The sequence below is a fragment of the Haliotis rufescens genome, unplaced genomic scaffold, assembly GCF_023055435.1.
Source record: "Haliotis rufescens isolate VD_foot unplaced genomic scaffold, xgHalRufe1.0.p SCAF_53, whole genome shotgun sequence".
Lineage (NCBI taxonomy): Eukaryota > Metazoa > Mollusca > Gastropoda > Lepetellida > Haliotidae > Haliotis > Haliotis rufescens.
This window is the reverse complement of record NW_025964257.1, coordinates 681,569-693,667: the sequence shown is the minus strand read 5'-3', so window position 1 is coordinate 693,667 and position 12,099 is coordinate 681,569.

Below are 12,099 nucleotides of genomic sequence, written 5' to 3'. Positions count from 1 at the left end.
CGTGTGCGAATGCTGTAATACGTGCATATTGGCTCCCCAGTTCTCATAATGCTTTATATGAAAGCAAAAATTGGTGTTATTATCAACCTCATCTATCATGTCAGTGACTGATTTCAAACCGCATGGTTGGTGTTACACAGGCAGTGTCCCAACTCTCCTGTATCTACTTCAATGTTTCGCCCTCGTGATCAAACGTTCTAGCATAGAGATCCTCTTATTTACAACATATGCATTTTGGCCATATTATCTCTCGGTTCCATAGCCCGTACAGCCTTAAAATTGACTTTATTTATCTTCGAATGTTACGTCTAGTACACACACAGAGGTCCGTTTAGCCTCTATAAGCAATGCAGTAGTCAGTGGATCTTCCAGTTAGCTGACTTACTGTTGGTAATATCCGTTTTCTTTCTTGTTGCATATCACGGCACCAATGCATCGGTCATGGGGTTTTGTTCTGTTCATTTGGCAAATAAGAGGATAGTTAGTAACAAACAATATACGGTATACAACGAATTTTTTCACTACTATCACAAAATCATTCGACACAGACACCGCTTCAAACCCGTTTGTAGACTGGACACAGTTATTTGGGCACCGATTATATAACTCCTACCGACAGGGTGGGGTGGTGGTTCAAAGCGAAACGAACGACACTGTCTGTTGTCTTAGTTAAGCTGGGCGGAGACTTTGATCTTGCCTCCAACCATGAATGTAGTAGAAGTAAACGATGATTTGGACAACCAAGAAATATTGACCTTTTTCACACTTTCGCCATCTTGGATCGAAAACGAGGCTTGGAGAGCATAGCTCCATGCAGTGTACGTCGCATCAGTTGTTAGGGAACAGACAGCATGTTGTGCATTTCACTGAAGGACATTTCAAACAAACAAAAATGGTATCCTCTGTATCTAATACAGAAGATATTTCACATTTAATCCTGAGGTCCAACTAAAATATGCCTGTAATACACTGGATTTAGGATTTTGCTGTCAGGATCCCGGAAATGAATCGAAAGGTGCATGTCGAGATATGTATTTCAGAAATTGATTGTTTTATCATAACCTCGTTGGCATATAGGTACAATGTGACAGTAGATTCAATGACAGAAGTTTTGTATCGTAAAAGAACTGCATGACAGGAAACACGTCAGTGTACTTTTGCAAATTTGCTCAGTCAATGCGTGGCTTGGCGAACTCGAGACCCTCGATCATGTTTATTTCACGTTTCATAGTGGTGTTTTCTGCACAACGCACTATCGTTTTGCCATGAGTCCAGTTGACAAAAGACACTTTTTTTGCTATGATTTTCATCGAAACATATGACGATATAAATGAAATTAGTTCACAAAATAACTTGTGTGTCAAAATAAATATTCAGAAGGGGTGATAACTCTATTCAGTGTGTACAATGACAGATGATACTTTACTTGTTCTCAAACATCACTTACTTAACTGATTATTGCCGATTGAGATTGCACCTTGCACGACAAAAGTCATAATGTGTGAACTGTTTAAAATAAGTTAAAAGGAAACTTAAAATTGATAAATACAAATAATGCATGAAATTGAAGAAATATAAGAATTGATACAAACACCAACTTCTTGAACACCCAATCGCGTTAATCTTGGCATTGTCAGTGTGATGGTGTGGGGAAAGGGCCATATTGTCTAATAAATAATCGTTGTTTCCTTATTTTCCGTATTCATAATTCTGTGTCATATTTAGTTCGGTGGCGCTTAATTAAGTTCCAGGTGTATACATTGTGTGCACATATGTAAAAACATCCGCATGATGTGTACATGTTTTATTATTATTCAAAATATTATTGAAATGTTTTTAAAATGTTTGTCAAGAACATCATCCATAGGCGTAACTATTTCACTGGTATTACAATGTTTTAACACGTTGCAGAAATGTTAAGCCAGAAACTATTTCAGGAAATGTTATTGAAATGTTTTTAAAATGTTATTCAAGAACATCATGCTGTAACATAGAGAATACTGTTTCATTACATATTATTGCAATGTTTTCAACACATTGCAGAAATGTTATGCTGGAACATATTTCAACAAATGTTATCGCCAGTTATTAAAGTGAGTACCGATTACGTGTCTGTGGATTGGTATTACAATTTGGACTGCTGACACAAGACATATGTATGTATGTCTTGAGAGTTTCTTATACATTTACATGCTTGTCATTGCCAGTGACATTACACAGTGATGGGGTATATAAGTACATATTGTGCTCAGAGCTCATTAGTTCTGTCCGAGACAATCATGATGAAAGGCGATCGCAAGAGAATCAAGTCACAGTTCAGCAAGGGCCACACTCCTTGGAACAAAGGTCTCACCCTTGAATCTGAAGAGACAGAAAGTGCCTCTCCATCCCAGATACCCAGGACTGTCAGTAGGATGAGTGCTGAAGACTTCTCACTGGTTACCAAGTCTCTGTGAGGCTGTTGCGGCCTACTGCGGCCAGCAAGCAAGACCTGAAACATGCCCTAGACCAGATTTGACATGTGCGGTTTTGACACGTGCCATGTTGGTCACTTTTGGCTGAATGCCAAGCAAATACATCTCTGTATTTCTTGAAAAAGGCTTCAATGTTGGCCATATAGATATTGTCCCAGCTCATACGAGGCACAGCAGGTGTAGGGATACATGATTCTACCATATTGGAACTCATATGACTTATTATGATGCTTGCATTCATTTATTTCAACAACATGCATAAAACTGCACGTTCGAAAAAGTAAACCAAATCATTAAAAAATATATAAAACATATTTCAACATGAAAACACATGTACACATATTTCAACACTTACGGTGAATATATATGCCAAGTTTCAAGTCAATTTATTACATAGTATAGTATAGAGCTATAATGAATCAAACATGTGCAATAGCCTCACCATATCAGGCCTCAGACCACAATTATTTTCCTTCTTTGCCATCTACAGTGACATGGCAGCCAACCATAATTATTATCAGTCGGAGGCTGTTCTCCTGTTGCATGCTGACCAACCTGCCACTTGTCACTTAAAACGCAAAGTTTCGGCCAGCATTCACCACCTTGCTTTCGCAGTAAACACTGTCAACAATGCTCACCGGAAGTTTCGAGCAGAAACACACACAGCGACCTTCAACTTGGGGTCAAATCATGGGAAGATGGAACCAATACCTTCACAGATTGGGGCTAACAAAAAATTGACAGCAACCTACAATGTCTTATCTTTCATTTAAGCTATCATAATTATAATATCACATAATTCACTTAAACAATTTTGCTGCTGGCTGATCAGTCCATTTAAACAGGGCACAATATTCTCCTATTTTCCTTCCGGTTCGCAGTAAAACTTAGGAGTGTGGGGTGTGGGGTATGGGGTGTGGGGGTGTGGGGGTTGGGGTGGGGGGGAGGTAACTGTTGTCTGAGGCCAACTTATAAACAGTTATATTAAGCACAGGTTTTTCCAGCTTCCTTGTAGAGGGTCTTGACTCTGGTTTCGTCCACACATTTCTCCATCATACAACACAGTAAGTAAGTGTCCACGGTGTTAAGCTTGTTTGTATACCTCATTGTATCACTCTTCAATGTCTGGTTGAATTTGAGAACGAATTGGACAGTGTGTAATCTGACTCCAACTCGGCATAGATCATAGCAATCAATATTCATATGATCGTGGGTTAAGTCCCGGGTCGCTCCGATTATGTTTCTATGTTTGTCACACAGTTGAAATTGTGGAAAGTCAGACGGCCCACGACCTATAGAGAGGAAAGTCAGATGGTCCACGTCCTATAGAGAGGAAAGTCAGACGGTCCACGTCCTATAGAAGGGAAAGTCAGACGGTCCACGTCCTATGGAGAGGAAAGTCAGACGGTCCACGTCCTATAGAGAGGAAAGTGAGATGGCCCACGTCCTATAGAAGGGAAAGTGAGACGGTCCACGTCCTATAGAGAGGAAAGTCAGACGGTCCACGTCCTATAGAGAGGAAAGTCAGACGTACCACGTCCTATAGAAGGTAAAGTCAGATGGTCCACGTCCTATAGAGAGTAAAGTCAGATGGTCCACGTCCTATAGAAGGGAAAGTGAGACGGTCCACGTCCTATAGAAGGGAAAGTCAGATGGTCCACGTCCTAAAGAGAGGAAAGTCAGATGGTCCATGTCTTATAGAGAGGAAAGTCAGATGGTCCACGTCCTATAGAGAGGAAAGTCAGACGGCCCACGACCTATAGAGAGGAAAGTCAGATGGTCCACGTCCTATAGAGAGGAAAGTCAGACGGTCCACGTCCTATAGAAGGGAAAGTCAGACGGTCCACGTCCTATGGAGAGGAAAGTCAGACGGTCCACGTCCTATAGAGAGGAAAGTGAGATGGCCCACGTCCTATAGAAGGGAAAGTGAGACGGTCCACGTCCTATAGAGAGGAAAGTCAGACGGTCCACGTCCTATAGAGAGGAAAGTCAGACGGACCACGTCCTATAGAAGGTAAAGTCAGATGGTCCACGTCCTATAGAGAGTAAAGTCAGATGGTCCACGTCCTATAGAAGGGAAAGTGAGACGGTCCACGTCCTATAGAAGGGAAAGTCAGACGGACCATGTCCTATGGAGAGGAAAGTCAGACGGTCCACGTCCTATAGAGAGGAAAGTCAGACGGACCACGTCCTATAGAAGGTAAAGTCAGATGGTCCACGTCCTATAGAGAGTAAAGTCAGATGGACCACGTCTTAAAGAAGTGAAAGTCAGATGGTCCACGTCCTATAGAGAGGAAAGTCAGATGGCCCACGTCCTATAGAAGGGAAAGTCAGACGGTCCACGTCCTAAAGAGAGGAAAGTCAGACGGTCCACGTCCTAGAGAGAGGAAAGTCAGATGGACCACGTCTTAAAGAAGTGAAAGTCAGATGGTCCACGTCCTATAGAGAGGGAAGTCAGACGGTCCACGTCCTATAGAAGGGAAAGTCAGACGGTCCACGTCCTATGGAGAGGAAAGTCAGACGGTCCACGTCCTATAGAGAGGAAAGTCAGATGGCCCACGTCCTATAGAAGGGAAAGTCAGGCGGTCCACGTCCTATAGAGAGGAAAGTCAGATGGTCCACGTCCTATAGAGAGGAAAGTCAGACGGGCCACGTCCTATAGAAGGGAAAGCCAGACGGTCCACGTCCTATGGAGAGGAAAGTCAGACGGTCCACGTCCTATAGAGAGGAAAGTCAGATGGTCCACGTCCTATAGAGGGGAAAGTCAGACGGTCCACGTCCTATAGAGAGGAAAGTCAGACGGACCACGTCCTATAGAAGGTAAAGTCAGATGGTCCACGTCCTAAAGAGAGGAAAGTCAGATGGTCCACGTCCTATAGAGAGTAAAGTCAGATGGACCACGTCTTAAAGAAGTGAAAGTCAGATGGACCACGTCTTAAAGATGTGAAAGTCAGATGGTCCACGTCCTATAGAGAGGAAAAACAGATGGCCCACGTCCTATAGAAGGGAAAGTCAGACGGTCCACGTCCTAAAGAGAGGAAAGTCAGACGGTCCACGTCCTAGAGAGAGGAAAGTCAGATGGACCACGTCTTAAAGAAGTGAAAGTCAGATGGTCCACGTCCTATAGAGAGGGAAGTCAGACGGTCCACGTCCTATAGAAGGGAAAGTCAGGCGGTCCACGTCCTATAGAGAGGAAAGTCAGACGATCCACGTCCTATAGAGAGGAAAGTCAGATGGCCCACGTCCTATAGAAGGGAAAGTCAGGCGGTCCACGTCCTATAGAGGGGAAAGTCAGACGGTCCACGTCCTATAGAGAGGAAAGTCAGACGGGCCACGTCCTATAGAAGGGAAAGCCAGACGGTCCACGTCCTATGGAGAGGAAAGTCAGACGGTCCACGTCCTATAGAGAGGAAAGTCAGGTGGCCCACGTCATATAGAAGGGAAAGTCAGACGGTCCACGTCCTATAGAGAGGAAAGTCAGACGGACCACGTCCTATATAAGGTAAAGTCAGATGGTCCACGTCCTATAGAGAGTAAAGTAAGATGGACCACGTCTTAAAGAAGTGAAAGTCAGATGGTCCACGTCCTATAGAGAGGAAAGTCAGATGGCCCACGTCCTATAGAAGGGAAAGTCAGACGGTCCATGTCCTAAAGAGAGGAAAGTCAGACGGTCCACGTCCTAGAGAGAGGAAAGTCAGATGGACCACGTCTTAAAGAAGTGAAAGTCAGATGGTCCACGTCCTATAGAAGGTAAAGTCAGATGGTCCACGTCCTATAGATAGTAAAGTCAGATGGTCCACGTCCTATAGAAGGGAAAGTCAGACGGGCCTAGTCCTATAGAGAGGAAAGACAGATGGCCCACGTCCTATAGAAGGGAAAGTCAGACGGTCCACGTCCTAAAGAGATGAAAGTCCGACGGTCCACGTCCTAAAGAGAGGAAAGTCAGACGGACCACGTCTTAAAGAAGTGAAAGTCAGATGGTCCACGTCCTATAGAGAGGAAAGTCAGACGGTCCACGTCCTATAGAAGGGAAAGTCAGACGGTCCACGTCCTATGGAGAGGAAAGTCAGACGGTCCACGTCCTATAGAGAGGAAAGTCAGATGGCCCACGTCCTATAGAAGGGAAAGTCAGATGGTCCACGTCCTATAGAGAGGAAAGTCAGTCGGTCCACGTCCTATAGAGAGGAAAGTCAGACGGACCACGTCCTATAGAAGTTAAAGTCAGATGGTCCACGTCCTACAGAGAGGAAAGTCAGACGGACCACGTCCTATAGAAGGTAAAGTCAGATGGTCCACGTCCTATAGAGAGTAAAGTCAGATGGTCCACGTCCTATAGAAGGGAAAGTGAGACGGTCCACGTCCTATAGAAGGGAAAGTCAGATGGCCTACGTCCTATAGAAGGGAAAGTCAGACGGTCCACGTCCTATAGAGAGGAAAGTCAGTCGGTCCACGTCCTATAGAGAGGAAAGTCAGACGGACCACGTCCTATAGAAGTTAAAGTCAGACGGTCCACGTCCTATAGAGAGGAAAGTCAGACGGACCACGTCCTATAGAAGGTAAAGTCAGATGGTCCACGTCCTATAGAGAGTAAAGTCAGATGGTCCACGTCCTATAGAAGGGAAAGTGAGACGGTCCACGTCCTATAGAAGGGAAAGTCAGATGGTCCACGTCCTAAAGAGAGGAAAGTCAGATGGTCCATGTCTTATAGAGAGGAAAGTCAGATGGTCCACGTCCTATAGAGAGGAAAGTCAGACGGCCCACGACCTATAGAGAGGAAAGTCAGATGGTCCACGTCCTATAGAGAGGAAAGTCAGACGGTCCACGTCCTATAGAAGGGAAAGTCAGACGGTCCACGTCCTATGGAGAGGAAAGTCAGACGGTCCACGTCCTATAGAGAGGAAAGTGAGATGGCCCACGTCCTATAGAAGGGAAAGTGAGACGGTCCACGTCCTATAGAGAGGAAAGTCAGATGGTCCACGTCCTATAGAGAGGAAAGTCAGACGGACCACGTCCTATAGAAGGTAAAGTCAGATGGTCCACGTCCTATAGAGAGTAAAGTCAGATGGTCCACGTCCTATAGAAGGGAAAGTGAGACGGTCCACGTCCTATAGAAGGGAAAGTCAGACGGACCATGTCCTAAGGAGAGGAAAGTCAGACGGTCCACGTCCTATAGAGAGGAAAGTCAGACGGACCACGTCCTATAGAAGGTAAAGTCAGATGGTCCACGTCCTATAGAGAGTAAAGTCAGATGGACCACGTCTTAAAGAAGTGAAAGTCAGATGGTCCACGTCCTATAGAGAGGAAAGTCAGATGGCCCACGTCCTATAGAAGGGAAAGTCAGACGGTCCACGTCCTAAAGAGAGGAAAGTCAGACGGTCCACGTCCTAGAGAGAGGAAAGTCAGATGGACCACGTCTTAAAGAAGTGAAAGTCAGATGGTCCACGTCCTATAGAGAGGGAAGTCAGACGGTCCACGTCCTATAGAAGGGAAAGTCAGACGGTCCACGTCCTATGGAGAGGAAAGTCAGACGGTCCACGTCCTATAGAGAGGAAAGTCAGATGGCCCACGTCCTATAGAAGGGAAAGTCAGGCGGTCCACGTCCTATAGAGAGGAAAGTCAGATGGTCCACGTCCTATAGAGAGGAAAGTCAGACGGGCCACGTCCTATAGAAGGGAAAGCCAGACGGTCCACGTCCTATGGAGAGGAAAGTCAGACGGTCCACGTCCTATAGAGAGGAAAGTCAGATGGTCCACGTCCTATAGAGGGGAAAGTCAGACGGTCCACGTCCTATAGAGAGGAAAGTCAGACGGACCACGTCCTATAGAAGGTAAAGTCAGATGGTCCACGTCCTAAAGAGAGGAAAGTCAGATGGTCCACGTCCTATAGAGAGTAAAGTCAGATGGACCACGTCTTAAAGAAGTGAAAGTCAGATGGACCACGTCTTAAAGATGTGAAAGTCAGATGGTCCACGTCCTATAGAGAGGAAAAACAGATGGCCCACGTCCTATAGAAGGGAAAGTCAGACGGTCCACGTCCTAAAGAGAGGAAAGTCAGACGGTCCACGTCCTAGAGAGAGGAAAGTCAGATGGACCACGTCTTAAAGAAGTGAAAGTCAGATGGTCCACGTCCTATAGAGAGGGAAGTCAGACGGTCCACGTCCTATAGAAGGGAAAGTCAGGCGGTCCACGTCCTATAGAGAGGAAAGTCAGACGATCCACGTCCTATAGAGAGGAAAGTCAGATGGCCCACGTCCTATAGAAGGGAAAGTCAGGCGGTCCACGTCCTATAGAGGGGAAAGTCAGACGGTCCACGTCCTATAGAGAGGAAAGTCAGACGGGCCACGTCCTATAGAAGGGAAAGCCAGACGGTCCACGTCCTATGGAGAGGAAAGTCAGACGGTCCACGTCCTATAGAGAGGAAAGTCAGGTGGCCCACGTCATATAGAAGGGAAAGTCAGACGGTCCACGTCCTATAGAGAGGAAAGTCAGACGGACCACGTCCTATATAAGGTAAAGTCAGATGGTCCACGTCCTATAGAGAGTAAAGTAAGATGGACCACGTCTTAAAGAAGTGAAAGTCAGATGGTCCACGTCCTATAGAGAGGAAAGTCAGATGGCCCACGTCCTATAGAAGGGAAAGTCAGACGGTCCATGTCCTAAAGAGAGGAAAGTCAGACGGTCCACGTCCTAGAGAGAGGAAAGTCAGATGGACCACGTCTTAAAGAAGTGAAAGTCAGATGGTCCACGTCCTATAGAAGGTAAAGTCAGATGGTCCACGTCCTATAGATAGTAAAGTCAGATGGTCCACGTCCTATAGAAGGGAAAGTCAGACGGGCCTAGTCCTATAGAGAGGAAAGACAGATGGCCCACGTCCTATAGAAGGGAAAGTCAGACGGTCCACGTCCTAAAGAGATGAAAGTCCGACGGTCCACGTCCTAAAGAGAGGAAAGTCAGACGGACCACGTCTTAAAGAAGTGAAAGTCAGATGGTCCACGTCCTATAGAGAGGAAAGTCAGACGGTCCACGTCCTATAGAAGGGAAAGTCAGACGGTCCACGTCCTATGGAGAGGAAAGTCAGACGGTCCACGTCCTATAGAGAGGAAAGTCAGATGGCCCACGTCCTATAGAAGGGAAAGTCAGACGGTCCACGTCCTATAGAGAGGAAAGTCAGTCGGTCCACGTCCTATAGAGAGGAAAGTCAGACGGACCACGTCCTATAGAAGTTAAAGTCAGATGGTCCACGTCCTACAGAGAGGAAAGTCAGACGGTCCACGTCCAATAGAGGGGAAAGTCAGACGGTCCAGGTCTTATAGAGGGGAAAGTTAGACGGTACACGTCCTATAGAGTGGAAAGTTAACGGGCGACATGCTATAAAGGTGTCGCGATTTTAGTGTATCGCACAAATACTTGCATTACATATACTACCTATTGCGTGCGAGAAGGCCACGTCGTCTCTGATGCAGAGCCGAACGTAACTGAGAGATAGTGAAGAGACTTTTTGTGTCTCACACACTGATAAGGGATACCCTGCTGTTGTCAGAAGGGATACAGTGCTGTTGCCAAAGTGGATGCTGCTTGTGCTGTCGAAAAAGTATACACTTCTGTTGCCAACAGTGAGCAGTGAAACACTTGTGGCTTCTTTATGGATATTCCGCTATTGTCTATGGAAATGGTCTGATGTTGTTTAAAGGAATATTCTCTTGTCGTTGACAGGATATAGAGGAAAACACACGGCAGGTAAGTGTTTGATGTGCCGCAGGTTGAATAGGACAGGATAACGAGTTTATGATCAGGATGTAGTGATATGTTATAGACGACACATTCAAAGATGTGACTTGTTATATGGGCGGGACGAGCGACAAGCTATAGTTGGGAAGGTGGGATAGGCGACATGCTTTAGTGGGAAAGGTGCGTTTATGAGGCGGGACAGGATGTCTCCCTAATGCAAAACAGAACACGCCGTCATTTAAATCATGTGGTCCCCGATGACGCGCGTTCCATTTTGTTTGATCAAGGTTAATGGCCGAGGCCTCAGTAGACGGCTATCTTTAGCCTAGTACCTTCGCAAAACCTGCATCATACGAAGCCGGAGAAATGTTCCGTTAGGCAGGAACCGTTCACTTTACAACCCCCTCTGTAATCAACCACCACTGCAGCCATCTGCACCTGTACACAACAGTTGGTGAGGTGTTTGCAGTGACAGAGTATTTTTATCAATGGAAAGCCAAGAAGGAGTGTGTGTAAACCTTTTATGTAATGAGTGAGCAATGATTTTTATTTTAAGGATGCGTTGTAAAGTTGTTTAGTTTAACGTGCCAGCCGTGTCGTTGTGCCCTTCTAATTCTGCCAGATGAAGCTCAATAGATCCTCAATACAGCCTCAATACAGCCTCAAAACAGCCTCAACACATGCACTCATTCACTATGTAAAGGTGGGTCCCTACCCACAAAGGAACTAGCTGCAGCTACTCCCGGGTAGGTACACCAAGGTGCAATTTTTAATAACCCCTTGCACACCATACACCGGTGCATTCCCACGCAACATTCAATACGCGGGAACGTTCTTCTGTCGGGTAAGTGTCATTACGTAATAGAAGGGCTTGTCAGTGAGAGCGTACAGTGTGGAGGTCGAATTTGCGTAAATGCTTAACTGTTTAATGACATGCAGACAAATTCTTTGTATTATTTGCAGAAGTTGATTCCTGCAGTGGACCAACGGAACCATGGATAGAAAATATGTCATAGCAATTGCTGTATGTGCGACTGTGATAGTCGTCATCATCGTCATCGTCGTTGTCGTCGTGGCTCTGTTAATCAGACGTCGGAGGAGGGTTGTTCGTAAGTACTGACTATAGGTACTGGTTGTAGAACGTATATTGTATACCCACGCCACGACCTCACAAAACTAAACTTTAAGAGAAAACCTACTGAGCTTTGACTTTGTAGTCACCCTAGAATCAATATTTATAATTTGGCACCGAACACGTTTGCACGAGGTTTCAATTTAAAATACGAAGGTATCGATTCTAACGCGAGACGACCTCAAATTTTAACCACAGGAAGTTAATCGCCATTATACAATGACTTAGAATGCTCTATAACGTTTTTTGACACTGTCATTACACAAAGGTACATCGTTCCGCTATCCTACAGTAGCAATTATTACAGAGGTCCAAATCAAAATACACATATTCTTAACTACTTCAAAATACGCTTGTAAACACATACATTTTGTTTTAAAAAAAAGAAGTTATCACATAACCCTGCAAAGATGTTATAATTTAATCGCAACCTGCTGCATACCTCCATTGGTACATACCTCATACCTGTTGCATACCTCCATAGGTTCTAACACCGTTAGCACTTGCTTAATAACGGTGTTAGAACCTACACCGAAACGTCGCTCTTTATTGTAATAAAGAAGTTGTTCATCCATAAATTCTTATCCTTACTTAGAACTCCAACGTCTAAATGCCTATCAAAGAAGTAATTATTCAATTGTTTGTTTCACAGGTTATAGTTACAGTGCAGAAAAAACGCTGAAATAATTGTTTTCTCAACACACTTTATTAAAAACATATTCTGTTATTTATTTTACATTTGTATGTCATATTAGTTACCCCTTTT